The sequence below is a fragment of the Natator depressus genome, chromosome 6 (assembly GCF_965152275.1).
Source record: "Natator depressus isolate rNatDep1 chromosome 6, rNatDep2.hap1, whole genome shotgun sequence".
Lineage (NCBI taxonomy): Eukaryota > Metazoa > Chordata > Testudines > Cheloniidae > Natator > Natator depressus.
This window is the reverse complement of record NC_134239.1, coordinates 21,530,883-21,555,318: the sequence shown is the minus strand read 5'-3', so window position 1 is coordinate 21,555,318 and position 24,436 is coordinate 21,530,883. Positions and strand designations below refer to the sequence as shown.

Genomic DNA, 24,436 nt, shown 5'->3' with positions numbered 1-24,436 from the left:
TGATTCACTGTCAGACTGGGAGGGTGTATCTAGTGCAGTCCTGAAACGGCCAGTCCTGGGTCAAGTTTCATTAGTGACTTGAATAATGGAGTGGAGAGTAAGCATATTAAATTTACAGATGACATCAGGCTGGGAGAGGTTGAAGTGCTTTGGAGACAGGATTCAAAAGGACCTTGACAAATTGGAGAATTGGTCTGAATTCAACAAGATTAAATTCAATAAAAATGGGGCAAAGTACTTCACTTAGGAAGAAAAATCAAACACAGAACTACAAAATGGGGAATGACTGGCTAGGTGGTAATACTTCTGAAAAGGATATGGGGTTTATAGTGGATCATAAAATGAATGAGAGTCGTCAACATGGTGCAGTTGCAAAAAAAAAAAAAAGGCTACTATCATTCTGGGGTTTATTAACAGGAGTGATGTATGTAAGACAAGGGAAAGTAATTGTCCCGCTGTACTCAGCACAGGTGAGGCCTCAGCTGGAGTACTGTGCCCAGTTCTGAGCACCACACTTTAAGAAAGATGTGGACAAATTGGAGAGAGTCCAAAGGAGAGTAACAAAAATGACATAAGCTTTAGAAAATCTGACCTATGAGGAAAGCTTAAAAAAAAAATGGACAAGTTTAGTCTTAAGAAAAGAAGACCAGACTGGGAGACCTAATAACAGTCTGCAAATATGTTAAGAGCTGTTATAAAGCGGATGGTGATCAGCTGTTCTCCATGGCCACTGAAGGTGGGACAAGAAGAAATAAGCTTAATCTGCAGCAAGGGAGATTTTGTTAGACATTAGGAAAACATTTCTAACTAGTGGGGTAGTTAAGCTCCGAAATATGCTTCCAAGGGAGGTTGTGAAATCTCTGGCTTTGGAGGTTTTAAAGAGCAGGTTGGACAAACACCTGTCAGGGATAGTCTATGTCAGTGGTGGGCAACCTGTGGCCCGCGCCGCTTCCCACAGCTCCCATTGGCTGGGAATGGCGAACCGCAGCCCCTGGGAGCTGCGGGTGGCTATGCAAATGTAAACGAACGGTCTGGTGGCCCGCCAGCGGATTATGCTGATGGACCGTGTGCCGCCCGCAGGCCGCCCACCACTGGTCTAGGTTTACTTGGCCCTGCCTCAGAGCAGGGGGCTGGACTTGATGACTTCTCTAGGTCCCTTCCAGCTCTAAATTTCTATGATTCCATAGAAAAAAACTGCCTACTCTGTCATTTCAAATTCACTAGCTCTGAACCATAACATAACGTAATACCTAAAAATATTAAAGAGCTGATTCCTCTGCACCCACTTATTGCTTTTTATACTTTTAACCGCTTATACGTAAGCATCATAAAACTACACTTGAGTTGAACCATGAGGCTCGTAGCTTCTAAACATCAGAGTTGCCCATTAAAATGAAGGAGTGGGTGGGGAAAGTATTTTGAAAATCCTGAGTTCCTAACCTGTATATTTTCATTACTTTGTTTTTTCCCCATAAGACCTACCATTTTATTTTTTCCATTGTAATTTTTTTCACTAACACATCATTCTTTTACAAAGTTCTGTTCAGAGGGGAGACCCTTCCCCACCCACCTCCATCCAGTGAGGGCTTGAATTTTTCAGCTAGGGCTTCAATGAATATACTTTCCTTCCTGTAAAGAAAGAGGGTTGGGTTTTTAAAAAGAGCCTGCATGACTCAAGAGTATAACCTCGAAGTCTTGGTTTTGTTATATGGTTGGCTCTTTCTTACATGTTCCTACAGAGGAGGAGAATACCAACGATCCTGAAAGGCAAGTTTTAACTTAAAACCTAGGGTCAAACTCCAGCTGGAACATAAAAACATACATAAACAGCTCCCAAATGGACATATGTCCTGTATTGCTGCAGAAGGCATTAAATTAAACCCATATTATTGCCATGACCAGGTTTGCAGACCCATTGAGAATTTATTCCTAATAAGTACGAGAATAATCTATGTGAGAGTGAGACCCCATATTAGACCTGAACAGGAAGATATTAATGGTCTGTCCTTGGCCAGGGAGTATGGACATGAGTGTGAAGCATGATCTCTGATTTCCAGGCCATGCCGGGTAACACTCCCCTGTGTTTTCTATCACCCAAGTTTTGTGAAGTATCATTATACCACTGTTTCAGATACACCAGAAATCAATTCAATCAGCTTTGATCCTTCTTGTCACTTGTTGAGCGTGGGTTTTCCAGCATACTCCTATGCAGATTGCTGGGAAGAATTTGGTCCAATTTGTCTAGACAGTATTAGCTTTATTCAAAACTTTGGGTAATACTAGTCCCCAGTTGTTCAAAAAAGTCAGATCTTGCTGATATGAAGCAGAACAGAAGACTAAAATAAAAAGACAAAAGTAATCAAAGGAAGCCTAGTTTTGCTTGGAGAATTGATTGTCCAGTGTCTGACTGGGATTACAGTGTCCATTGTATGGCTGTATGACCACATGGATGACAGATAAATAAGTATGGCTGTTTTGTTAGATTCTTCATAAAGGTTTATAGTTCCTTTTAATTCTAGCAAAGATATCACCATCAGGTGAGAGATTTGCCTGCTGTATACATTCAGTGTGTTTTTCTGGAGCTGTGTAGATTGAGAGTCTTGAATTATTGATGTGATCCATCAGTGCAAAATGCAACTGTGCTAATAGCAGGAGTGTGCAGACACTGGCACTAAAGAGTTAACCCACTTACATAAAAGAAATAATTTATCTCACTGTTTCAGTCCATCGCTACAACATTTCAAAATGTCCTCCCATCTCTGGCACATGTGTTGATGCAGCACTTACTTAAGGTTTGACAAGCAGATCAATTTGTGGTTTAATATCTGAAGTGATGCTCCCAATTCTGTACTTCCTGCTATTGATCTGTTACTCATAACTACTGGAGTAGTAAAGGGAACAATATTTTCATGATAAATTGTCTGTGTTGAAACCGAGTTGTTGTCTGTAAACAATATCAGTCTTCTAGGGTGCACTTTGACCATGTTAAAACTTGCTCAAGAGGAGACAGAACTTTGAGGAATAATATCCAAAATGAGAAATACAAGACAGTGATACAGGAATCTCAATCTCGAGAAGTCTGCTGCTTGCCAGGGGCTAAGATTCACGATGTGACGGAGAAACTGCCGAGACTCATCAAGCCCTCGGATCGCTACCCCTTCCTGCTTCTCCACGTGGGCACCAATGATACTGCCAAGAATGACCTTGAGCGGATCACTGCGGACTATGTGGCTCTGGGAAGAAGGATAAAGGAGTTTGAGGCGCAAGTGGTGTTCTCGTCCATCCTCCCCGTGGAAGGAAAAGGCCAGGGCAGGGACCGTCGAATCGTGGAAGTCAACGAATGGCTACGCAGGTGGTGTCGGAGAGAAGGTTTTGGATTCTTTGACCATGGGATGGTGTTCCATGAAGGAGGAGTGCTGGGCAGAGACGGGCTCCATCTTACGAAGAGAGGGAAGAGCATCTTTGCGAGCAGGCTGGCTAACCTAGTAAGGAGGGCTTTAAACTAGGTTCACCGGGGGAAGGAGACCAAAGCCCTGAGGTAAGTGGGAAAACGGGATACCGGGAGGAAGCACAAGCAGGAACGTCTGTGAGGGGAGGGCTCCTGCCTCATACTGAGAATGAGGGGCGATCAGCAGGTTCTCTCAAGTGCTTATATACGAATGCACAAAGCCTTGGAAACAAGCAGGGAGAACTGGAGGTCCTGGTGATGTCAGGGAATTATGACGTGATTGGAATAACAGAGACTTGGTGGGATAACTCACATGACTGGAGTACTGTCATGGATGGTTATAAACTGTTCAGGAAGGACAGGCAGGGCAGAAAAGGTGGGGGAGTAGCACTGTATGTAAGGGAGCAGTATGACTGCTCAGAGCTCCGGTACGAAACTGCAGAAAAACCTGAGTGTCTCTGGATTAAGTTTAGAAGTGTGAGCAACAAGAGTGATGTAGTGGTGGGAGTCTGCTATAGACCACCGGATCAGGGGGATGAGGTGGATGAGGCTTTCTTCCGGCAACTCGCAGAAGTTACTAGATCGCACGCCCTGGTTCTCATGGGTGACTTTAATTTTCCTGATATCCGCTGGGAGAGCAATACAGCGGTGCATAGACAATCCAGGAAGTTTTTGGAAAGCGTAGGGGACAATTTCCTGGTGCAAGTGCTAGAGGAGCCAACTGGGGGGGAGCTTTTCTTGACCTGCTGCTCACAAACCGGGAAGAATTAGTGGGGGAAGCAAAAGTGGATGGGAATCTGGGAGGCAGTGACCATGAGATGGTCGAGTACAGGATCCTGACGCAGGGAAGAAAGGTAAGCAGCAGGATACGGACCCTGGACTTCAGGAAAGCAGACTTCGACTCCCTCAGGGAGCAGATGGGTAAGATCCCCTGGGGGACTAACATGAAGGGGAAAGGAGTCCAGGAGAGCTGGCTGTATTTCAAGGAATCCCTGTTGAGGTTACAGGGACAAACCATCCCGATGAGTCGAAAGAATAGTAAATATGGCAGGCGACCAGCTTGGCTTAACGGTGAAATCCTAGCGGATCTTAAACATAAAAAAGAAGCTTACAAGAAGTGGAAGGTTGGACATATGACCAGGGATGAGTATAAAAATATTGCTCGGGCATGTAGGAATGAAATCAGGGGGCCAAATCGCACCTGGAGCTGCAGCTAGCAAGAGATGTCAAGAGTAACAAGAAGGGTTTCTTCAGGTATGTTGGCAACAAGAAGAAAGCCAAGGAAAGTGTGGGCCCCTTACTGAATGAGGGAGGCAACCTAGTGACAGAGGATGTGGAAAAAGCTAATGTGCTCAATGCTTTTTTTGCCTCTGTCTTCAGTAACAAGGACAGCTCCCAGACTGCTGCGCTGGGCATCGCAACATGGGGAGTAGATGGCCAGCCCTCTGTGGAGAAAGAGGTGGTTAGGGACTATTTAGAAAAGCTGGACGTGCACAAGTCCATGGGGCCGGACGAGTTGCATCCGAGAGTGCTAAAGGAATTGGCGGCTGTGATTGCAGAGCCATTGGCCATTATCTTTGAAAACTCGTGGCGAACGGGGGAAGTCCCAGATGACTGGAAAAAGGCTAATGTAGTGCCAATCTTTAAAAAAGGGAAGAAGGAGGATCCTTGGAACTACAGGCCGGTCAGCCTCACCTCAGTCCCCGGAAAAATCATGGAGCAGGTCCTCAAGGAATCAATCCTGAAGCACTTACACGAGAGGAAAGTGATCAGGAACAGTCAGCATGGATTCACCAAGGGAAGGTCATGCCTGACTAATCTAATCGCCTTCTATGATGAGATTACTGATTCTGTGGATGAAGGGAAAGCAGTGGACGTATTGTTTCTTGACTTTAGCAAAGCTTTTGACACAGTCTCCCACAGTATTCTTGTCAGCAAGTTAAAGAAGTATGGGCTGGATGAATGTACTATAAGGTGGGTAGAAAGTTGGCTAGATTGTCGGGTTCAACGGGTAGTGATCAATGGCTCCATGTCTAGTTGGCAGTCGGTGTCAAGTGGAGTGCCCCAGGGGTCAGTCCTGGGGCCGGTTTTGTTCAATATCTTCATAAATGATCTGGAGGACGGTGTGGATTGCACTTTTAGCAAATTTGCGGATGATACTAAACTGGGAGGAGTGGTAGATACGTTGGAGGGCAGAGATAGGATACAGAGGGACCTAGACAAATTGGAGGATTGGGCCAAAAGAAACCTGATGAGGTTCAATAAGGATAAGTGCAGGGTCCTGCACTTAGGATGGAAGAACCCAATGCACAGCTACAGACTAGGGACCAAATGGCTAGGCAGTAGTTCTGCGGAAAAGGACCTAGGGGTTACAGTGGATGAGAAGCTGGATATGAGTCAGCAGCGTGCCCTTGTTGCCAAGAAGGCCAATGGCATTTTGGGATGTATAAGTAGGGGCATAGCGAGCAGATCGAGGGACGTGATCGTTCCCCTCTATTCGACGTTGGTGAGGCCTCTTCTGGAGTACTGTGTCCAGTTTTGGGCCCCACACTACAAGAAGGATGTGGATAAATTGGAGAGAGTCCAGCGAAGGGCAACAAAAATGATTAGGGGTCTGGAACACATGACCTATGAGGAGAGGCTGAGGGAACTGGGATTGTTTAGTCTGCAGAAGAGAAGAATGAGGGGGGATTTGATAGCTGCTTTCAACTACCTGAGAGGTGGTTCCAAAGAGGATGGTTCTAGACTATTCTCAGTGGTAGAAGATGACAGGACAAGGAGTAATGGTCTGAAGTTGCAGTGGGGGAGGTTTAGGTTGGATATTAGGAAAAACTTTTTCACTAGGAGGGTGGTGAAACACTGGAATGCGTTACCTAGGGAGGTGGTAGAATCTCCTTCCTTAGAAGTTTTTAAGGTCAGGCTTGACAAAGCCCTGGGTGGGATGATTTAATTGGGGATTGGTCCTGCTTTGAGCAGGGGGTTGGACTAGATGACCTGCTGAGGTCCCTTCCAACCCTGATATTCTATGATTCTATGAATCCTAAAGGTAAAGTATACTGTTCAAACAAAAATCCAGTTATCCCAGAAATATGTGCTGGGATAGCTGGCAAAACTACCGCACCCACAGGAGATATATGCAGTATATGGTAACAGAACTTCCTTTGTCCAGGTGAGAAGCAAGGGAAAAAAATTAGGCTAAAGAAAATGATGTAAAGTCATGGAATCTATGTCTTCTGTGAGCACATGCTCATGTGCTACTTTGTGTACAGGTCAATTGTGGGAAGACAGTAGCCACCAGCAACAGCAAAAGTCACTAAGCATCTGCCCTAGGGTACACTAAGCATAACCCTATTATCTGCACTAAGCATAACCCTATTGATATTCTAAAGCTTCCCTAGGGTTCTCCTCTACTCTCAGCACAGACTGGCTGCTGAACTCCTTACACATTGCAGGCTTTCCTTGGCTCTACCATATCCTACACAATAACATTAAATTCTGAAACAGGTAAGGTAGCTCAAGTATAACCACCCTCAGCCCAATCATTAAAAAAAACCCAGGAAATCCACGTTATGAGTAGTCCTACTGACCTCAGTGGGACTACTCACCTGAATACATGCCATATTAAGAATATGCATCAGTGATTGCAGAATTGGGGACACAGGCCTTTATTCAGCAAGGGACTTAAGCACATGACTAGCCCCACTGAAGTCAATGGTTAGGGCATGGAGTTCTAATCTCCCAGACACTTACTGCGTAGCCTCTAAAAATCACATCACATTTTAAAATGGGGGTGATAATACTGACCCTACCTACATTCGCTATAGGTGTGTTGTGAAGATGACTTGTACAAAATTTTGAACATGTAAGGTTCTACAGAATATAAATGATAAGGATTATTATCAAAATTGTCCTTGGACTATTGTGTTATTAGAACTCCCTGTAGAACAGACTAATTAACTCTTCTCTGCCAATTTCTTCCTAGTAAATTGATGTGATTAGGTCCTGGCAAGCTCGTGAAGCTCCAAGACTTTGCTGTCTTTCTAAAAAGATTTATATGAGAGTTCAGGATGATGTAGTGCATTCTTCATTAAATATATATAAATATGCATTTCAACCATGGCAGTTACTAGAAGCATATGCCTCTACATTAATTCCCACCTCCCCTCCCCCCGCTTTTTTTCCTCTGAAACCTGGGAAAGACCCTTTGGACTGTGCCTAGCCCTTAACACTTCTAAGCTCATACATCAAAGTATTAGCAAAAGCTCTTGTCTACATAATGTAAATAGGCTGTTGTTTTTAAAAACAATATCTACACAGACTGATCCAGCTTTATGCCAGGAAAATTTATAAATCCACATATTAAAGCTGTCCTAGCAAATATAAAAATAAATACAGCTGAATGCCCCAAATGTCCCAAGGGAAGAGGAGGACACAGCACACCGGGATTGGAAGTTTTACCATTTGCAAGTCCCTCAATGTCACTGTTGCTATCTTCTGTTGTAAGTAACTCCTCAGTATACATTGCGCTGGTGTCACCACATGAGCCACCAAACGCCACTGAAATACTGAGACAGCCCTGAGTGACAAACCTTTGGTTAGCTTTTAGTGCCTTCTGGACTAGTGATATAGTCCCTATGGTTCTTATCTAAAGAATGGGAGCCAAAAAAACTTGGTTTCCATCTCTCTGCTGTCAGTCACATCCCTCCTTGTGCTTCCACCATTTCTTTCCCTCCCATCTCCTGATTAAGCCTCTCTTCTCACCTCTTCAGGCTCTTCCTTAGCTACCCCAGCAAGCAAAGAAATCAGTCAGCACCCCATAACAAGCACAGTCCTGATCTCCTAGCCAGCTGCTGAAGAAGCAGCCTTTTCTGCTTTTTGGCTGCTCATGCCTTCAAAAAGTTACTCTGCGCAGCAATGAGTCTAATTTCAGGTATGGCACTGGAGTTCCATAGTATCTTCTTCCTATGCTGCAGGTCTGAAAATTCTCTATACAAAACATACTGCTGTCTTCTCAATACATGGAACGTCCATTGGAGTATTTAATTTTTCCTGCAGTCCATGATTATGTAATTATTCATTTAACTGCAGAATCACAAGCCATGGCTGGGCTCCCAGCATTACCATCGTCACTAAATGAAAACAAAGAATTCTATGTTTACCAAGGATTCAACTCTGAGTTACGTTTAAAAGTCCTAAGGGAACTGTAAGTGCCCTTTTAAGTGTAATTCTGTGTAAGTGCACTGCAGATAACCTCTTCTGGAAAATGACTGTTTGGGCAGCTGGAATCTGCTACGATGTCATCAGGAAACTACCGTTACTTTAATCAATCCCTAAAGGGGAAAAACAATTCCCTGCAACATTTATGTAATATGCAGCATCCTACACTACTCTATTTTAGCAGGTGTAATAAAAAAAGTTAAAAATATGTTTTTTATATATAGCAGTCACCCTCAACAGCTTTTTACCTTGGATAACTAGATGTTACTGCATTAATCTTTTGTTATTCTTAAGTACGGGGAAAGAAGTGAACACTGCAGTAATGCTATCTTGTTTTCAAAGACAAAATTGTAAAGGGCTAAGAGCAATCACTGTATAAAGCATTAATAATCATTCCATTCACATATTCCCTGACACGTCTCTTGTTTTCATAAAAAAAATTGGACTATCAGGCCCTGATTCTCCTCTTGCCTACAGCATTGAAAACCCAGTGGCTTTAATGTAGTCATATCCAATTTACACAGGTGTAACTGGGATCGGAATCAAGCCCTCCTCACTCTACAACCATATGAAGGCTCGATTCAGCAAACCACTGAAGCACATACTTAACTTTAAGCACAGTCCAACTGACGTCAATGGGAATTAAGCCCATGTTTTAAATTAAGTATGTATCTAAGTGCTTTGCTGAATTGGAGTTTGAATTCGTTGGGCCAAATTCACTCATGGTAGAAAATCTGATTTGGCCCATTGTTTACATTCTTCCTGCGTGAATTTACTGCTTGTGAAAGGTACCAAGTCCTCTATTTAGCCACAACAAAAGCTGCCTCACAGCTTTTAGCAGTGTGCATAAACCCTGACCTAGAGATGCCACTGGGGTGAAATTCACAAGGCCTATGCCCCACTTAAGTTCCACTTAAACTCTAAAAACAGGTAGTAAGTGGTGCATAGGCTTTATGCCAGCCCTCTGTGTAGGGGTGAATTTCACCCTGAGTGAGAGGCGTCTTCAGTCTTTATGCTTATTCAGAGTGAAATTCACTTCTGTGCAGCAGGCCCACGCTATAAACCCAGATTGGATTTGAAACAGCAACTTGGAGATGAAAGCTTCGTTTCATTTTCTTACAAAATGTAATATAGATAAATAAAAAAGCAGTGTATTTTAAAACCACAAGTTTATATTATATATAAGTATAAAACAGAAGTTTGTGGCTTTTAAGTGCCCATATAATGCAAAGCCTGCACACACACACATATTGCATGTATAAAGAGCAAGATGTATAATACTTTGCCAGATCTCTGATGAAAGTGAGAAATTTTTATCATATGTGCTGGAAATGCCTCTAAGTTAAATAATTCTGTGATTAGTTGCCAAATGTTGTTCTTTCTCCATTATATGTGCTATTAGGAATCAGTGAAACAGTAAATCAAAGTTGAATCAATTGTTACAGTCTTTATTGTTAGCAGCCTTCATTGTTAGCAGTGGAGGTAGAATACTAGTTATGCACAGCTATGTATACCACAGAGGATGTCAGTGAATATAAATCCACAAATTAATCTGTGGCTACAAACCACCAAAGGATACAGAGCTAGATTCACTGGCTCCTGTGGCACGAAGTGGCCAGAGAGAATCATAGAATATCAGGGTTGGAAGGGACCTCAGGAGGTCATCTAGTCCAACCCCCTGCTCAAAGCAGGGCCAATCCCCAATTAAATCATCCCACCCAGGGCTTTGTCAAGCCTGACCTTAAAAACTTCTAGGGAAGGAGATTCCACCACCTCCCTAGGTAACGCATTCCAGTGTTTCACCACCCTCTTGGTGAAAAAGTTTTTCCTAATATCCAACCTAAACCTCCCCCACTGCAACTTGAGACCATTACTCCTTGTCCTGTCCTCTTCTACCACTGAGAATAGTCTAGAACCATCCTCTCTGGAACCACCTCTCAGGTAGTTGAAAGTAGCTATCAAATCCCCCCTCATTCTTCTCTTCTGCAGACTAAACAATCCCAGTTCCCCCAGCCTCTCCTCATAAGTCATGTGTTCCAGACCCCTAATCATTTTTGTTGCCCTTCGCTGGACTCTCTCCAATTTATCCACATCCTTCTTGTAGTGTGGGGCCCAAAACTGGACACAGTACTCCAGATGAGGCCTCACCAATGTCGAATAGAGGGGAACGATCACGTCCCTCGATCTGCTCGCTATGCCCCTACTTATACATCCCAAAATGCCATTGGCCTTCTTGGCAACAAGGGCACGCTGCTGACTCATATCCAGCTTCTCGTCCACTGTCACCCCTAGGTCCTTTTCCGCAGAACTGCTGCCTAGCCATTCGGTCCCTAGTCTGTAGCGGTGCATTGGGTTCTTCCATCCTAAGTGCAGGACCCTACACTTATCCTTATTGAACCTCATCAGATTTCTTTTGGCCCAATCCTCCAATTTGTCTAGGTCCTTCTGTATCCTATCCCTGCCCTCCAGCGTATCTACCACTCCTCCCAGTTTAGTATCATCCGCAAATTTGCTGAGGGTGCAATCCACACCATCCTCCAGATCATTTATGAAGATATTGAACAAAACCGGCCCCAGGACCGACCCCTGGGGCACTCCACTGGACACCGGCTGCCAACTAGACATGGAGCCATTGATCACTACCCGTTGAGCCCGACAATCTAGCCAACTTTCTACCCACCTTATAGTGCATTCATCCAGCCCATACTTCTTTAACTTGCTGACAAGAATACTGTGGGAGACTGTGTCAAAAGCTTTGCTAAAGTCAAGAAACAATACGTCCACTGCTTTCCCTTCATTCACAGAATCAGTAATCTCATCATAGAAGGCGATTAGATTAGTCAGGCATGACCTTCCCTTGGTGAATCCATGCTGACTGTTCCTGATCACTTTCCTCTCATGTAAGTGCTTCAGGATTGATTCTTTGAGGACCTGCTCCATGATTTTTCCAGGGACTGAGGTGAGGCTGACTGGCCTGTAGTTCCCAAAAATCCTCCTTCTTCCCTTTTTTAAAGATTGGCACTACATTAGTCTTTTTCCAGTCATCTGGGACTTCCCCCGTTCGCCACGAGTTTTCAAAGATAATGGCCAATGGCTCTGCAATCACAGCCGCCAATTCCTTTAGCACTCTCGGATGCAACTCGTCCGGCCCCATGGACTTGTGCACGTCCAGCTTTTCTAAATAGTCCCTAACCACCTCTTTCTCCACAGAGGGCTGGCCATCTACTCCCCATGTTGCGATGCCCAGCGCAGCAGTCTGGGAGCTGACCTTGTTCGTGAAGACAGAGGCAAAAAAAGCATTGAGTACATTAGCTTTTTCCACATCCTCTGTCACTAGGTTGCCTCCCTCATTCAGTAAGGGGCCCACACTTTCCTTGGCTTTCTTCTTGTTGCCAACATACCTGAAGAAACCCTTCTTGTTACTCTTGACATCTCTTGCTAGCTGCAGCTCCAGGTGCGATTTGGCCCTCCTGATTTCATTCCTACATGCCCGAGCAATATTTTTATACTCATCCCTGGTCATATGTCCAACCTTCCACTTCTTGTAAGCTTCTTTTTTATGTTTAAGATCCGCTAGGATTTCACCGTTAAGCCAAGCTGGTCGCCTGCCATATTTACTATTCTTTCGACTCATCGGGATGGTTTGTCCCTGTAACCTCAACAGGGATTCCTTGAAATACAGCCAGCTCTCCTGGACTCCTTTCCCCTTCATGTTAGTCCCCCAGGGGATCCTACCCATCCGTTCCCTGAGGGAGTCGAAGTCTGCTTTGCTGAAGTCCAGGGTCCGTATCCTGCTGCTTACCTTTCTTCCCTGCGTCAGGATCCTGAACTCAACCAACTCATGGTCACTGCCCCCCAGATTCCCATCCACTTTGCTTCCCCCACTAATTCTTCCCGGTTTGTGAGCAGCAGGTCAAGAAAAGCTCCCCCCCAGTTGGCTCCTCTAGCACTTGCACCAGGAAATTGTCCCCTACGTTTTCCAAAAACTTCCTGGATTGTCTATGCACTGCTGTATTGCTCTCCCAGCGGATATCAGGAAAATTAAAGTCACCCATGAGAACCAGGGCGTGCGATCTAGTAGCTTCTGCGAGTTGCCGGAAGAAAGCCTCATCCACCTCATCCCCCTGGTCCGGTGGTCTATAGCAGACTCCCACCACTACATCACTCTTGTTGCTCACACTTCTAAACTTTAGCAATGGATGGAGAGTGCTGGTAGAGAATTACTCTTGCATAGGGAGACCCTCTGGTGGCAGAAATCTGGCAGAGGTGGCTCTGCTTGCTTCTGCACCAGCCTCTTCCCACACCTAACATAAGGAAAGGAGAGAGGCTTACTGGGAGCATGATGTGGACAGCAGGGGTTGTGGTGAAGCAGAGCTCTTCTACTTCTGATCCTTCACTGGTGTAAGACCTTACACTAGTGGTGGAAGTCAGCACTGCCCACCCCTTCCTGTTCTAACTTCCACCAGGCAATCAAGGATCAGGGAGCTATAATTGGCTTCCCATGGCTGCTACTCTTCACTACATCTGAGCACAGCTTGGATGTAGTAGAGAATCAGGGCCACAGTGTTTAAATTCTCCCTATCATCATGGATGATGATGATACAGAAATTAAGATGGCAGCTAGTTGTGTTTATCAAAAACACATGGTAGCCTTACATGGAGGATACCCCAGGGAGCACAATATTGGGGAAATAATTAAAGTTGCGGAGGAACCTTAATTTTATTTAAAAAATTTTTTTTAAAAGAAGTTAGTATATCTAAATTTCAACCGTACTCCTCCCACCCATCCCCAAGATATAGGTATTAATTTTAGCCTTAACTCCAATGTAATGAAGTCTTTTGCCTGGGAGTACTTAATATCCTTCTTTTTACACTCCAGCTCCAAAATCCTCTCCAATGGATGGAGTCTACAGATAATTGTATTCTCTTGAGCTGAGTAAAGATTTGATCTACAGTTCAGCATTCTGCAAGTTCTCTCAATATACATTGGATCTTCTGTGACATTTAAGGGACAATAACCAAGTACTAATTTCTCAGTTTACCTAATATTCTCAGTCTACCCTTATGTACTGAAGTATTATTAAAGGTGCGGTAGCACCCGTCGTACTAAACACTTTCCAAATACAGAAGAAGACACAGCTCAACATTCGGTTTTAGGCCCTGATCCTACAAAAGCTTATTCACACGTTGAACTTTACTCACATGCTTAACTTTACTTACAGTGAATAGTCCCACTACTCACTATAAGTAAAGTTAAGCATGTGAGTAAAGTTTTGCCTAAATGTGGCCTTAATCATTTAGAATATAAAAAGCCATCCCTGTGAGTTACCAATGCTTTATATTCCTTCTTCACAGTAGCTCTATCAGAAAGAAGTCTGAAGGTCTCCCTTTTCCTAATCAGCCATGCCAAGTTAGCATAAAGTCTCATAGGTCTAACTGAAGTTGAAGTTAAAGTTGTCTCTGACCTCATTTCCATGTAGACTTAGACTTGGTTTTGCTTAGGAGACTTAAAACACAAAATCTAAGATCTGAGACTCTAATGCTAGGACTGGACTGCAGAACTGAGACAGGATAGTGCTGAATGCACCAGAACACCGTAGCACATCCCATTTCTATCCCTATTCCATGTTCAAATCTTTGTATACTGCTAAAAAGAAGTTAGTTACCTCCAGGGGTCTCTCCTCTTACACAGCAGATTTAACAACTGGGAACAAAAGGGTTGCTTCCTCAGCATGTAGTCTGAAAAATAATATACAAAAATTACGATTTGCCCATATTCTAGAAAAGAAAGTAACATTTAAGCAGCTCACAGTGGGGCCTTGGGGAAGGGGGTGGAATTGGGGCAGGACGGAGCAAAGGCGGGGCCCCCGCACTTCCCTGACACATACCCCCCCTTACCCCCTGCTGTGAGCTGCTCGGGGCAGGGGGCTGGGAGCACCCCCACGACCCCAGCCCACACCCCTAGCCCCCTGCCCTGACTCCTGTATCCCCCTCACACTCCCAGCCCTGACTCCTGCACCCCTCTCAACCCCCCCTCAGCCCCCTGCCCTCCCTGGCTCCTGCACCCCCCAACACCCCTTAGCCCCCTACCCACCCTGACTCCTGCACCCCCCACATCCCCACCTGCACCCCTCGCACCAAACGGGAGCTGCCCCAGGTAAGCGCTCCACATCCCAACCCCCTGCCCCAGCCCTGAGCCCCGTCCCGCACCCTAATTCCTGGCCAGACCCTGCATCCCAACCCTCAGCCTGCTCCTGCACTCTAACTTCCTCCCAGTCCCTGTATCCCCAACCCCGAGCCCCCTCCTGCACCCTAAGTCCTGGCCAGACCCCAGATCCCAATGTTTTTTTATATTTCTTTAAATAAAGCTCTCTTATCCAAAGCGCTTTATAATAGTTATCTAATGGTACAAACAATATTTGGAAAGATCATTAAGTGGTCTGCCGAGACCCGCAGCAATTTTCAAGTGGTCTGTGGAAAAATAAGTTAGACTGTAAAAAACAATCAAGGTACCTCACTTTATTTTCATTTACTTCCTATTACTTATAGGAGGAGGATGAAGAAAAAAAAAGAATGAAAAATGGGGGCAGAGGGAGATAAGAGAGAATGTTCTTTTTCTTGGCTGGGTCCCAAGGAGGGGCCCCAAAAATGAAGCTGAGCACAGGGCCCCACTAACTCTAAATCCACCACTGAAGAGAGGTCATATGAGTTGTGGCCATGGTCACAAAAGGAGTCACTTTCAGTGTTGAGATTAGATCATAAAATGTCCTCGCTTCCAGTGCTGTGCTCAGACCAAGTTTTCTGGTAAAGAAACCCAGGTCTAGCAGAAGTCAAAGGAAAATATCAGGGAACAGAAAACAGCTCAGGAGCACATTTGGGTACAAAATGCTCCCAAAAATTGGCAAAGAAAAACAGTTAAATTTAAAGGAACACTGTCAAATCAATGTAGGTATTGTATACACAATAATCAAACAAAATGTTTCTCTTTTCAATCCAAACACTACAGTTTACTGGTATTGTTGGGGACACTGGGGCATGGCCACTAGGTAACTCGAGGGGATGGAAGACCATGAGTGTCGATGAAGCCCCCTCGCACTAGGCCCAGGCGTCCTTGCCCCCTCCCCGCCTGGAGGCACTTGCAGCAGCTATGCATACTACGCCCAAGTGTCCTTGACCCCCCCCCCGCCTGGAGGCACTCGCAGCAGTTATGCTGAGGATCTGCAACAATATGTTGCAGAGTCAAACTGCCTGAAACTAAACAAGGCCAAACAGGGCAAATATGGAAAAACAATGCTGAATAAAGCAGCTTTATGTATGGTTTAACAAATAATACAGAGAACAAGGGAACTAGCTGGTAACTGAATTGGCTGGCTATATGGATACTTAGGGCAACTTGCTATTAAATAAATATGCTAAAAAAAAAAAAAATGTATAAAAGCCTGTGTAACTTCCTGCTCTGTGTGCAGGATTTGAGATTCTATTCTCCCTGTACTTTGTTTGCAGCTGCAAACAAACTTTTCTGCTTCTCCATCCCGTTGTGATTATTGGGTGACGCACACCGGGTAACGAACCCCTGCTGTTGTTTTGCCTCTTGGCACTGGGTGCCGGCAACAGTATTGTATAAAAAGGAGGACATGAAATGGATTAGTAACCAACTATAAACAAAAGTAAAATGGTCTAAGATCAATGTAGTGCAAGAAGTAAACCAGATACACAGTGAAAAGTAAGTTACCCTTTTAATATTCCTCCAGTGTTAGTAACCTGAGATGTTACTAGTTATACAAGTAATGCCATCTGTTTTTTTAAAAATATCCAAATTTTAATCAGACAGTGCCCCTTTAAAAAAGCTTAGCTCCTGAGCCATGATTTTCCATTTTTAATGCAGTTCTGTTAGCCTTTACACAATACCTGCCATGGCAAATCAACTTTCAACTTGTATAATGGCAACTATTTGTAGCCCATGTAATATCACCAAATACTACTTGGTGGATTTGTTACCATGTTCTGTGAACACGTAATGGTAACAAAAACACTAACCGGACTCAGTTTTACTAGCAAATTCAAGTCAGCTGAATACTTCTAAATTCATTTTGGTGAGTTGCTCAAGGATGTTCTAACTCAAGAACATCATATCTATAATTCTCAGAAGTAAAAATCAAACCTTTCACACTAATATGAAATGTAGTAACTCCAAGATGAGGAATTTTATTCATATTATTTTGTGGCATTAACAATTTTATACTATTGCAGGTTGAAAAGATTGGATGCTGTATTCTAGTTCTGTCCCAAAATATGTTTCAGTTAGACAGTGGAACAAGTAGTTACCCACCCTGGAAAAGCCAAACTCACATCTGCTCAAAAGACAGCTCACATACTGAATCTGACCCACAGTGTCATGAAAGGCAGCTTGCTGACATCATAGACTTTTTTTTATTCTTTCCACTGACACATGAACACTCCACTGTGGAAAGATACAGACCAAAAGATTTTGTTACAGATGAATTCAATAGGACACCAGATCCTTACACTGAAAACTGCTGTTCTTCCTTCCTGCTACAGAGGAACGTATGATCAGCAACTACTCCTCCAACATGTCAGTCTTCGGCAGCATGAATATATGCAATCCTATTGCTGAAGAATACACTTTACAGCCACCACACTTTATACCAGAGCCAGTCCTCAGGCTATTAGTTCTATGCATTATTTGCTCTTCCTCAGTGACTTGCTGGTAATAATGAATATTATCTAAAGCTCAAACATAGGAGGAGAGCACAAGCATCAGAAAAGCTTTTAGATTGCAACAATCCTGAACTCTGACATGACTGCACACTACTTTCTTATCCAGGTACTTGATTAGGCAAAGCCTTCAAGGGTTGGGGGGGTTTTTGAAGGAGGGGATGGAGGATGGGGGAGAGAGAGAGAGAGCACATGTTATAGAAGAAAAGATTTTTAAAAATGAAGAAGCTGAAACATTGTGGGTATTTTATAAAAATTTTTTAAAAACAAAGTGAAGTCGTTCACCCCGTAGCTGTTATCTTTCACCTTTTCTTTTCTATCCACCGTTGTTCTGCCTTCTTCTCATATCCATCTCCCTCTCCTCTTATGGGAATTTTCTTTTACTAGTCACATCTCCATTGGTCTTTAATAGAAAATGGGCTTCTAGTGCAGTGTCTCATGTGTCTCATGACTTTGCTCCATGTCCTATTAAAACAACATTAAGATGCTTGTCTTCAATAAAAAGAAAAGAAAAAGGAAAGTGGACTCTAAAGGCTGGAGTATTCTGTAATAAATGGGAGGAAAACTGTTGCTTCATCAGTCACAATAGCAGAGGACTGTGCTCAGTATGTCCTAAAAATGTGACAGTACCTAATGGAATATAACTTAGAACTGCGTAAAGAAATAAAGACTGAAGGCAGCTTCCAGGAGTAATCAGGACAAGGTAAAGGATTTAATAAAGTACAACTCATGTGCCCGGCAACAGTTATTTACTGAACACCAGAAACAATAGTTGTCTTTGTGGCCATAAGAAGCAAACTGACTCAATGTGGTAAGAAAAGTGTTTGTTTTAGCCTAGCATTGAATAAAAGGCTGAAGTCAACATTTACTGCATTTTCACTGCAGAAAGTATTGTCTGGAAAAAACAGTCAGAATGAGAAATGCAATAGATGTTTACATTAGAACAGTCAGATTTGTTCTCATGAAGAAAACAACTAAAGTATTCAGGCGATTACTGCACAAAATAGGTACACAATATGGAGGCCTTCTGTATTACATAGAAGGTTCATGGCTGAGTGCTGGCCATGTTCCCTGGAGCATGCACTCTCTAGTGGGAAATCATGGGCATCACCTGCACAATGTACCATCTTGCCTCGAACAGGGGGCATCCCAAACACACTCCCAGTAGTGCATTGGGAACATACTGCACCTGAATAAACTATGGCTCAATCTTGTAAGGTGAGAAGCACATCCTGCATGGTGCTGAACTCCCATGAAGGTCAATGGGAGATGAGGATGCACAGCACCTATGCAGGATCAGGCCCCTAATGCGCTACAGGACCAGCACTTCAATTACTAAATAAATAAATAAATGTCTTTGTCCATTTCAGAACCAGCTAAAAACTATGAACAATAAATTATTCCCATCTCTTAAAATAATCAGGGATAATTCCCTACATTTTGGGATTAGCCTAGGTTATTTATATTTCAATATGCTTCCCCTCAAAGCTCCACACACTTGTACAATTTAAATGTGCAATTAAAAAAAAAACCAAACAGATTAATTGTCAGCCCTGAAACAAACAGAGAACAACAAACATTCTGTATAAAGGATTTTTCTCCCTCCAGTACGGTAGATGCTCTAGAACAGGAACACAAACTGTCTTTGGTCTTAAAACCTTAGAATGTATTAGACATATTCACTAAAAAAGATTTTTGCTTCTTCTGAAAGGCTTGTCTAAATCAGTGTTCCCAGTCTCTTCAGATAATTGTATGAGTTTAACTGTACCAGTCAGTGCCTGCTGCCTCCTGTTCAACTGGGCATAGATTACTAATAAATAATAATAATGAATCATCTTTTACACTTTACAGCATTTTCTATTCTCCAAGAACTACACAAACATTAAATAATTTTCAGAACACCCCCATCAAGTAAGCAAGTGTTCTCATCTGCATATTATAGATCAGGAAAAAAGAGGCACAAAAGACAGAGGGACTCGCCTAGGGTCACACAATAAGCAGAGCCAGGATTAGAACCCAGGAATTTCCGGCTCCCTGTTTTGTGTTCAAACTGCGATGTCTCAAAATCACAGGATTGGGATTTTCAGAAACACGAACTTTATAGCAAGTGGCTTGGAAAGCAGATAGCAGCCTGCACCATGTGCAGCACAGAGACATATCATTAAGATAGGGGTAGTGGAAAGCTAAGCATACCAGCAGGGCTACCACGTCTAAGATATTTACGCAGTCCCATGGCCGGACACCACTTTGTTAGCACGTGTTAGCACGTCACTAACTTTACACTGCCAGGATGCAGCACCCCAAAGGCAGAACCATGTTTGCTCAGACTGGGAAAGGACACGGAGGTCACCCCTCAAAAGTGAGGAGGATCCCACAAACACCAGGATGGGCTTCAGAGGGGTTAGCCGTGTTAGTCTGTGTCAGCAAAAACCAGGAGGAGTCCTCCTGGCACCTTAGAGACTAACACATTTATCTGGGCATAAGCTTTCGAGGGCTAAAGTGGGGGACAGCCCACGAAAGCTGAAGAAACGGGTTAGCCTCGAAGGTGCCACAAGGGCTCCTCGTGGTTTTTAAGCAGGATGGGCAGCTCCTCTTCATACCTAGGCACGAAGGGGCTGATGTGTGGCAGCCCCTATCCCAGTGCCTGCTTGGGCCGGGGGCGCGACGGGCACAGGGAAGGCCGCTCCTGCTGTTTCCCCTTTCTCACACCCCAGGGCAGCTGTGTCTCCCCCCATCCTCCGGTTCAAACATGCCCCTGGGGGGCAGCCCGCCTCTGGGGGGTGGAGGGGGGGGGCAACGACTCCTACCTGCTGCTTATCGCCTGCTGCCAGCACAGGTGGAAGGAGCTCCGCACACCTCCCTCCCCCCACCGGGAAAAAGACTCAGCCTCTGCCCCGGCAGAAGTGAAGGAGCTGGGGGCGCCCCACGCAGGCCAGCCCGCAGCCTTTCCGCTTCTCTCCGGCCTTCCAGGTCGGGGTGAGCCACCAGTAACGGCCAGGCCGCAGGTTGCCCCGGCAACTGGCCGATTTGAATATGCTCATTAAATATTCATGACTTCTAGTCACTTGACCCAGCCCCTCCCTCCGGGCAGCGCGGAGAGTAGGGCCTGCCGGCGCGCGCGTTTCCCTCGGCGGCGCCCGGGACGCGCTGGCCCCTGCCAGCTCCTTGGGACATGCCGCTAGCAGCCTTCCGCCTAGAGAACATGCTCCCCGCGCTTGTCTCCTCCCCAGCCCCAGACTAGCGCTCCAGAGGGGAATAATGGACTAGCCCCCCCCACCTTTGCCTACCCATCGCTGCCCATGTACCCACCTCTCCCTCTCCTCACTTTCCAGCCCCGTCTAGGGCCCCTCCCCCCACTTCTGCCTAGTCACCTCCACACAATTCCCCACCCTCCTCCTTGTGGGTCCAGCCAGCATCTACCTCTTCAACACACCTTGCCAGCCCCCTCAGTCCTCCCCTCTCTTCTGGTCTTCTCCATCTGCGCATGCCCACTGCCCCCATCTCTGCATTATTCCCCTATCCAGTCCTCTCAGACCCAGCATCCCCATATCCATTCCCACCCCCAGCCTTGCGAAGGCCTCCTCCAGCTCCATTCCCCACCAGACATACACACGCACATACCCAAGCTCCAGCTCCCTCTTTACCACCCCAGCCAGTCCCCTTCTGCCTCTCCCTGCATCAGTTTATGCAGGCCCTAGCCTTACTATGGTAATCTTTGGTTCCCAGCTCCCACACACCCTTCTGCTTATTGCCTCATCCAGTCCCTTTGTTTCTGCCTTGACTAGCTTCCCCCTCCAATATACACTCCCCTGCTTTTGCATGCCCCGCTGTTTCGAGCCCTTTGTGTGAGGTCTCTCACAGATGTGAGAGGAGTGAGCCAGACTTTGCATGGGGCCACATTGTTTTTCCCCTCCCTCAATTCCCAGCTTCTTCCATTCCCCTCCCTGACCTGCCCACCAGTGCAGTGCTATAACAGCCCGTGCCAGCCACCATCTCTGCCAGCCAGCCGGGAGCAGCTAGACAGGAGGAGAAGCAGCTGGCCTAGCTGCTTTACAGGTACCACAGCAAGTCTGAGACCAGGAAGAGACTCTGCATGGGGAATCCCTGCTGCCTCATTGCTGCCTGCTGTACTGGTGACTGACACCTCACCAGGGCTGCGGGCAGGCATGACACTTATGCATCTGGAGCCCTGTCACCCCTAATGCCTGACACTTGCAGCACTGCACATACCATACAGACCCCCAGCCTCCTCATTACAGCTGTGACTGGTCCCTACACCTACAAACATATACACACCCTCCTCACCGTGGATCTAATTCCCTCACCTCTGTGTCCCCATCCTCACACCCACATGCCTCATTAGACACCTGTCTGATCCTGTGCCTACATGCAAAGCTTCCTCATTGTGGCTCTGTTCACCCCTGCCCCATCTCTGTATCCCCATACCCACACCCAGTCGTCCTCACTACAGCCCAGTCCAGTACTCCCCACCGCCACATACCCTCCCCATCACACATACACATATACAACCTCCTCACTGTGGCTCCATCCAGTGCCCCCACTTCTGTGTACTCACTCCACACACTTTACAAAGGACCCATCTCCTGCCCACCACTTCTGTATATATTCTCCACGCATCCAGCCCTTTCATTACAGCCCCGTCTGATTCCCCCTCCTTCAGCATACTCTTGCCTCACTCATACACACCCTCCTCTCACTACAGCTGCATCTAGTCCCCTCACCTCTGTGTACTCATCCTGTACAATCAGCCATCTCATTCCTCTCCACTTCTATATGTACACCCCTCTAAGTACTCAGACCCAGTTGCTTCAGTATGGTTTCATCTGGCCTCCCCTGCCTCCACATACTCACTCAATTGCCTCAGTAGGATCTCACCCAGCCTCCCCTCCACTTCTTTGGACCTAACCCCACCGCTCTCCTACATGTTCCCAGCTTCAACAGGGCCCAGCACAGTTCTCCCCTCACATCTCCTTTTAACTCCACCCAGGCCTAAAATATATCACAAAAAAAGTTATGAAATATTTAAGGTTGCTATACACATAGTACGCCTGACACAAACCCACAAAAGCAAGGAAATGAAAAGTTAAGCCATATCACAGTATTTATCCTCTACTTCACCCAGAGGAAGGCACTTTACCACTGCATGCCACAGATCACTCATCACAGTCTTAACTCTGCCCCCATAGGGATGCCAGCCTTCCAGCACCCCCTTTACCAAAGCACCCCACAAACTATTCCTCAGCTTTCCCTTCTCCACCCTCCTTTATTATTATTTGTATTACAGGACCACATAAAGACCCCAGCCTGTTCCATTGTGCCAGGCACTGTAAAAGCACATAAGTAAGAAACAGTCCCCACTCTGGAAAGCTTGCAATCTAAACAGACAAAATAGAAAAGAGAAGGAGGGGAAACAGAAAGGCAAACTGTCTCATGTTAATAATAAAGCTAGGAATAGACCCCAGGTCTCCTGAGTCCTAGTTCAGTACCCTCCCACTTGGACTACACTACTTCGGCCTGTCCCTTGCTATCAGTTGTGGAAGTCTGGCATGATTAAAAGGTGAAGGTTGGCAAAGGGTGTACTGGAGAGTGGGTATCCATAGTGAGGGAGAGTTAAGGTTGTGGTGTGTGACTTTTGTGTAAAGTAGTTGTGGTAGTGGTATGCTTCATCAGAGAATTGTCCTTACCAGAGAGCGAGGGTGGGAACATAATCGAATCCAATCTTTTACTCAAGATCATAAAAAATCTGCTCCTCACAATAAAACAGCACTGTTGGTGTTGGAATTAACCCTCACACTTAATATAAACAAACAAACAAACATGCAATGTAGGTAGTGACACCTGTACTTAAGGTTGCTTGATGCTTCCCATTATAAAATCTTGTTTTCAGTTGCTTATCACTTTGCCAAATTTAAATTGCTTGAGCTGAAATTTTCCATGGCAGGTCTTTGCTTCAGACTGAGGTTTTGGGGAAAGTTTCAGCTAAACCAGTTCATGTGTTTCTCAGAACAAGGTTAGGGAAAAACAGATTATTTTGCTGATGGTAAAAAAGGGCATATAACCATTTCATTGGGAAGCTAGCAGCTTCATACCTTGGAGCAAGGACTTGAAATTTGGCAGGAGGATTGCCTTTGTGTTAAAAATGTGCTTATTGCTCTTCCCATGAAACTGTGCCCAAATTTGGTCAAATTATAAGGTTCTGAAAAATCATAATTCACACATGCTCAGTAGATACTTGCTACTGCTAAATTCTCCTGCTCCTCACAGCTCCTGTGTGTGACCGGACTGTGCATGCATCATCCCTACTGATCAAATGAGCGTGATCCCGCTCAGGGCTACAGAGACTGAGCAGAACTTTCCCTGCTATTGCTCCTCCAGTCTATAGAGGCCACTACGGCAACACGAACCAGAACCGGCAGCAGGATGACTAGCTCTCCTGTGCTCCCGATTCTTGCCATGCTGGTGCCCAAGCATCCAGGAGAAGGAAAAGGAAACAAAGTGCCTGACTCAGATGCAGAGAGGTGAAGACTGAGGGAAAATGGGGGAAGGGAGGATAGGAGCCTGGGGGTGGAGGGTTAGGAGATGGGAGTAGGAAGGGGGCAGGAGCAGAGGGAGGCAGAAGAGGAGGTGCCATAGGAACAGGGTTGGAAGAAGGTTGTGGGGAGAACATTGGCAGAAGCAAGGGATAAGGGCTGGAGCAAAGGGAGGGAGACAGAGGAAGGAGACAAGGAAAGGGGGCACAGGACTGGAGCAGAGTGGGGACGGGCAGGATTAGGGTGGGGAGTAATGAACAGGAGCTGGCAGGGGGTAGGTGGATAGCAGCAGAAGAGGAGAGGTTACTGGGGGACAGGGGCAGAAGTGTCCAAATAACCACTACAGATCACTCCTTTGAAGAACGTAGAATGGAACCTATTATTCCTGAGTCCCACATTCCTTTGCTGTAAGCTGTGAAACTCACTGGCAAAGTTTGTGTTTCCATACCCTTCTAGTTTTAATTTCCTCATCACTGTAGCATCT

General features: G+C 45.3%; 1 protein-coding gene across 4 annotated transcripts in view; it reads right to left on the bottom strand.

Annotated features, from left to right (window-relative positions):
- LRRC56 (leucine rich repeat containing 56) overlaps nt 1-24,436 on the bottom strand; it is a 134,101-nt gene that overhangs the window by 80,282 nt on the left and 29,383 nt on the right. Inside the window, exons 1-3 of one of the 4 annotated variants that reach the window (XM_074954736.1) lie at nt 20,209-20,587; nt 17,687-17,866; nt 14,332-14,404 (exon numbers count right to left, since the gene is read on the bottom strand). The gene's annotated coding sequence lies outside the window, so the exon portion shown is untranslated. Of the gene's footprint in view, nt 1-14,331; nt 14,405-17,686; nt 17,867-20,208; nt 20,588-24,436 lie in introns of those variants that run through there. The other 3 variants (XM_074954735.1, XM_074954737.1, XM_074954738.1) reach the window with 3 other exon arrangements.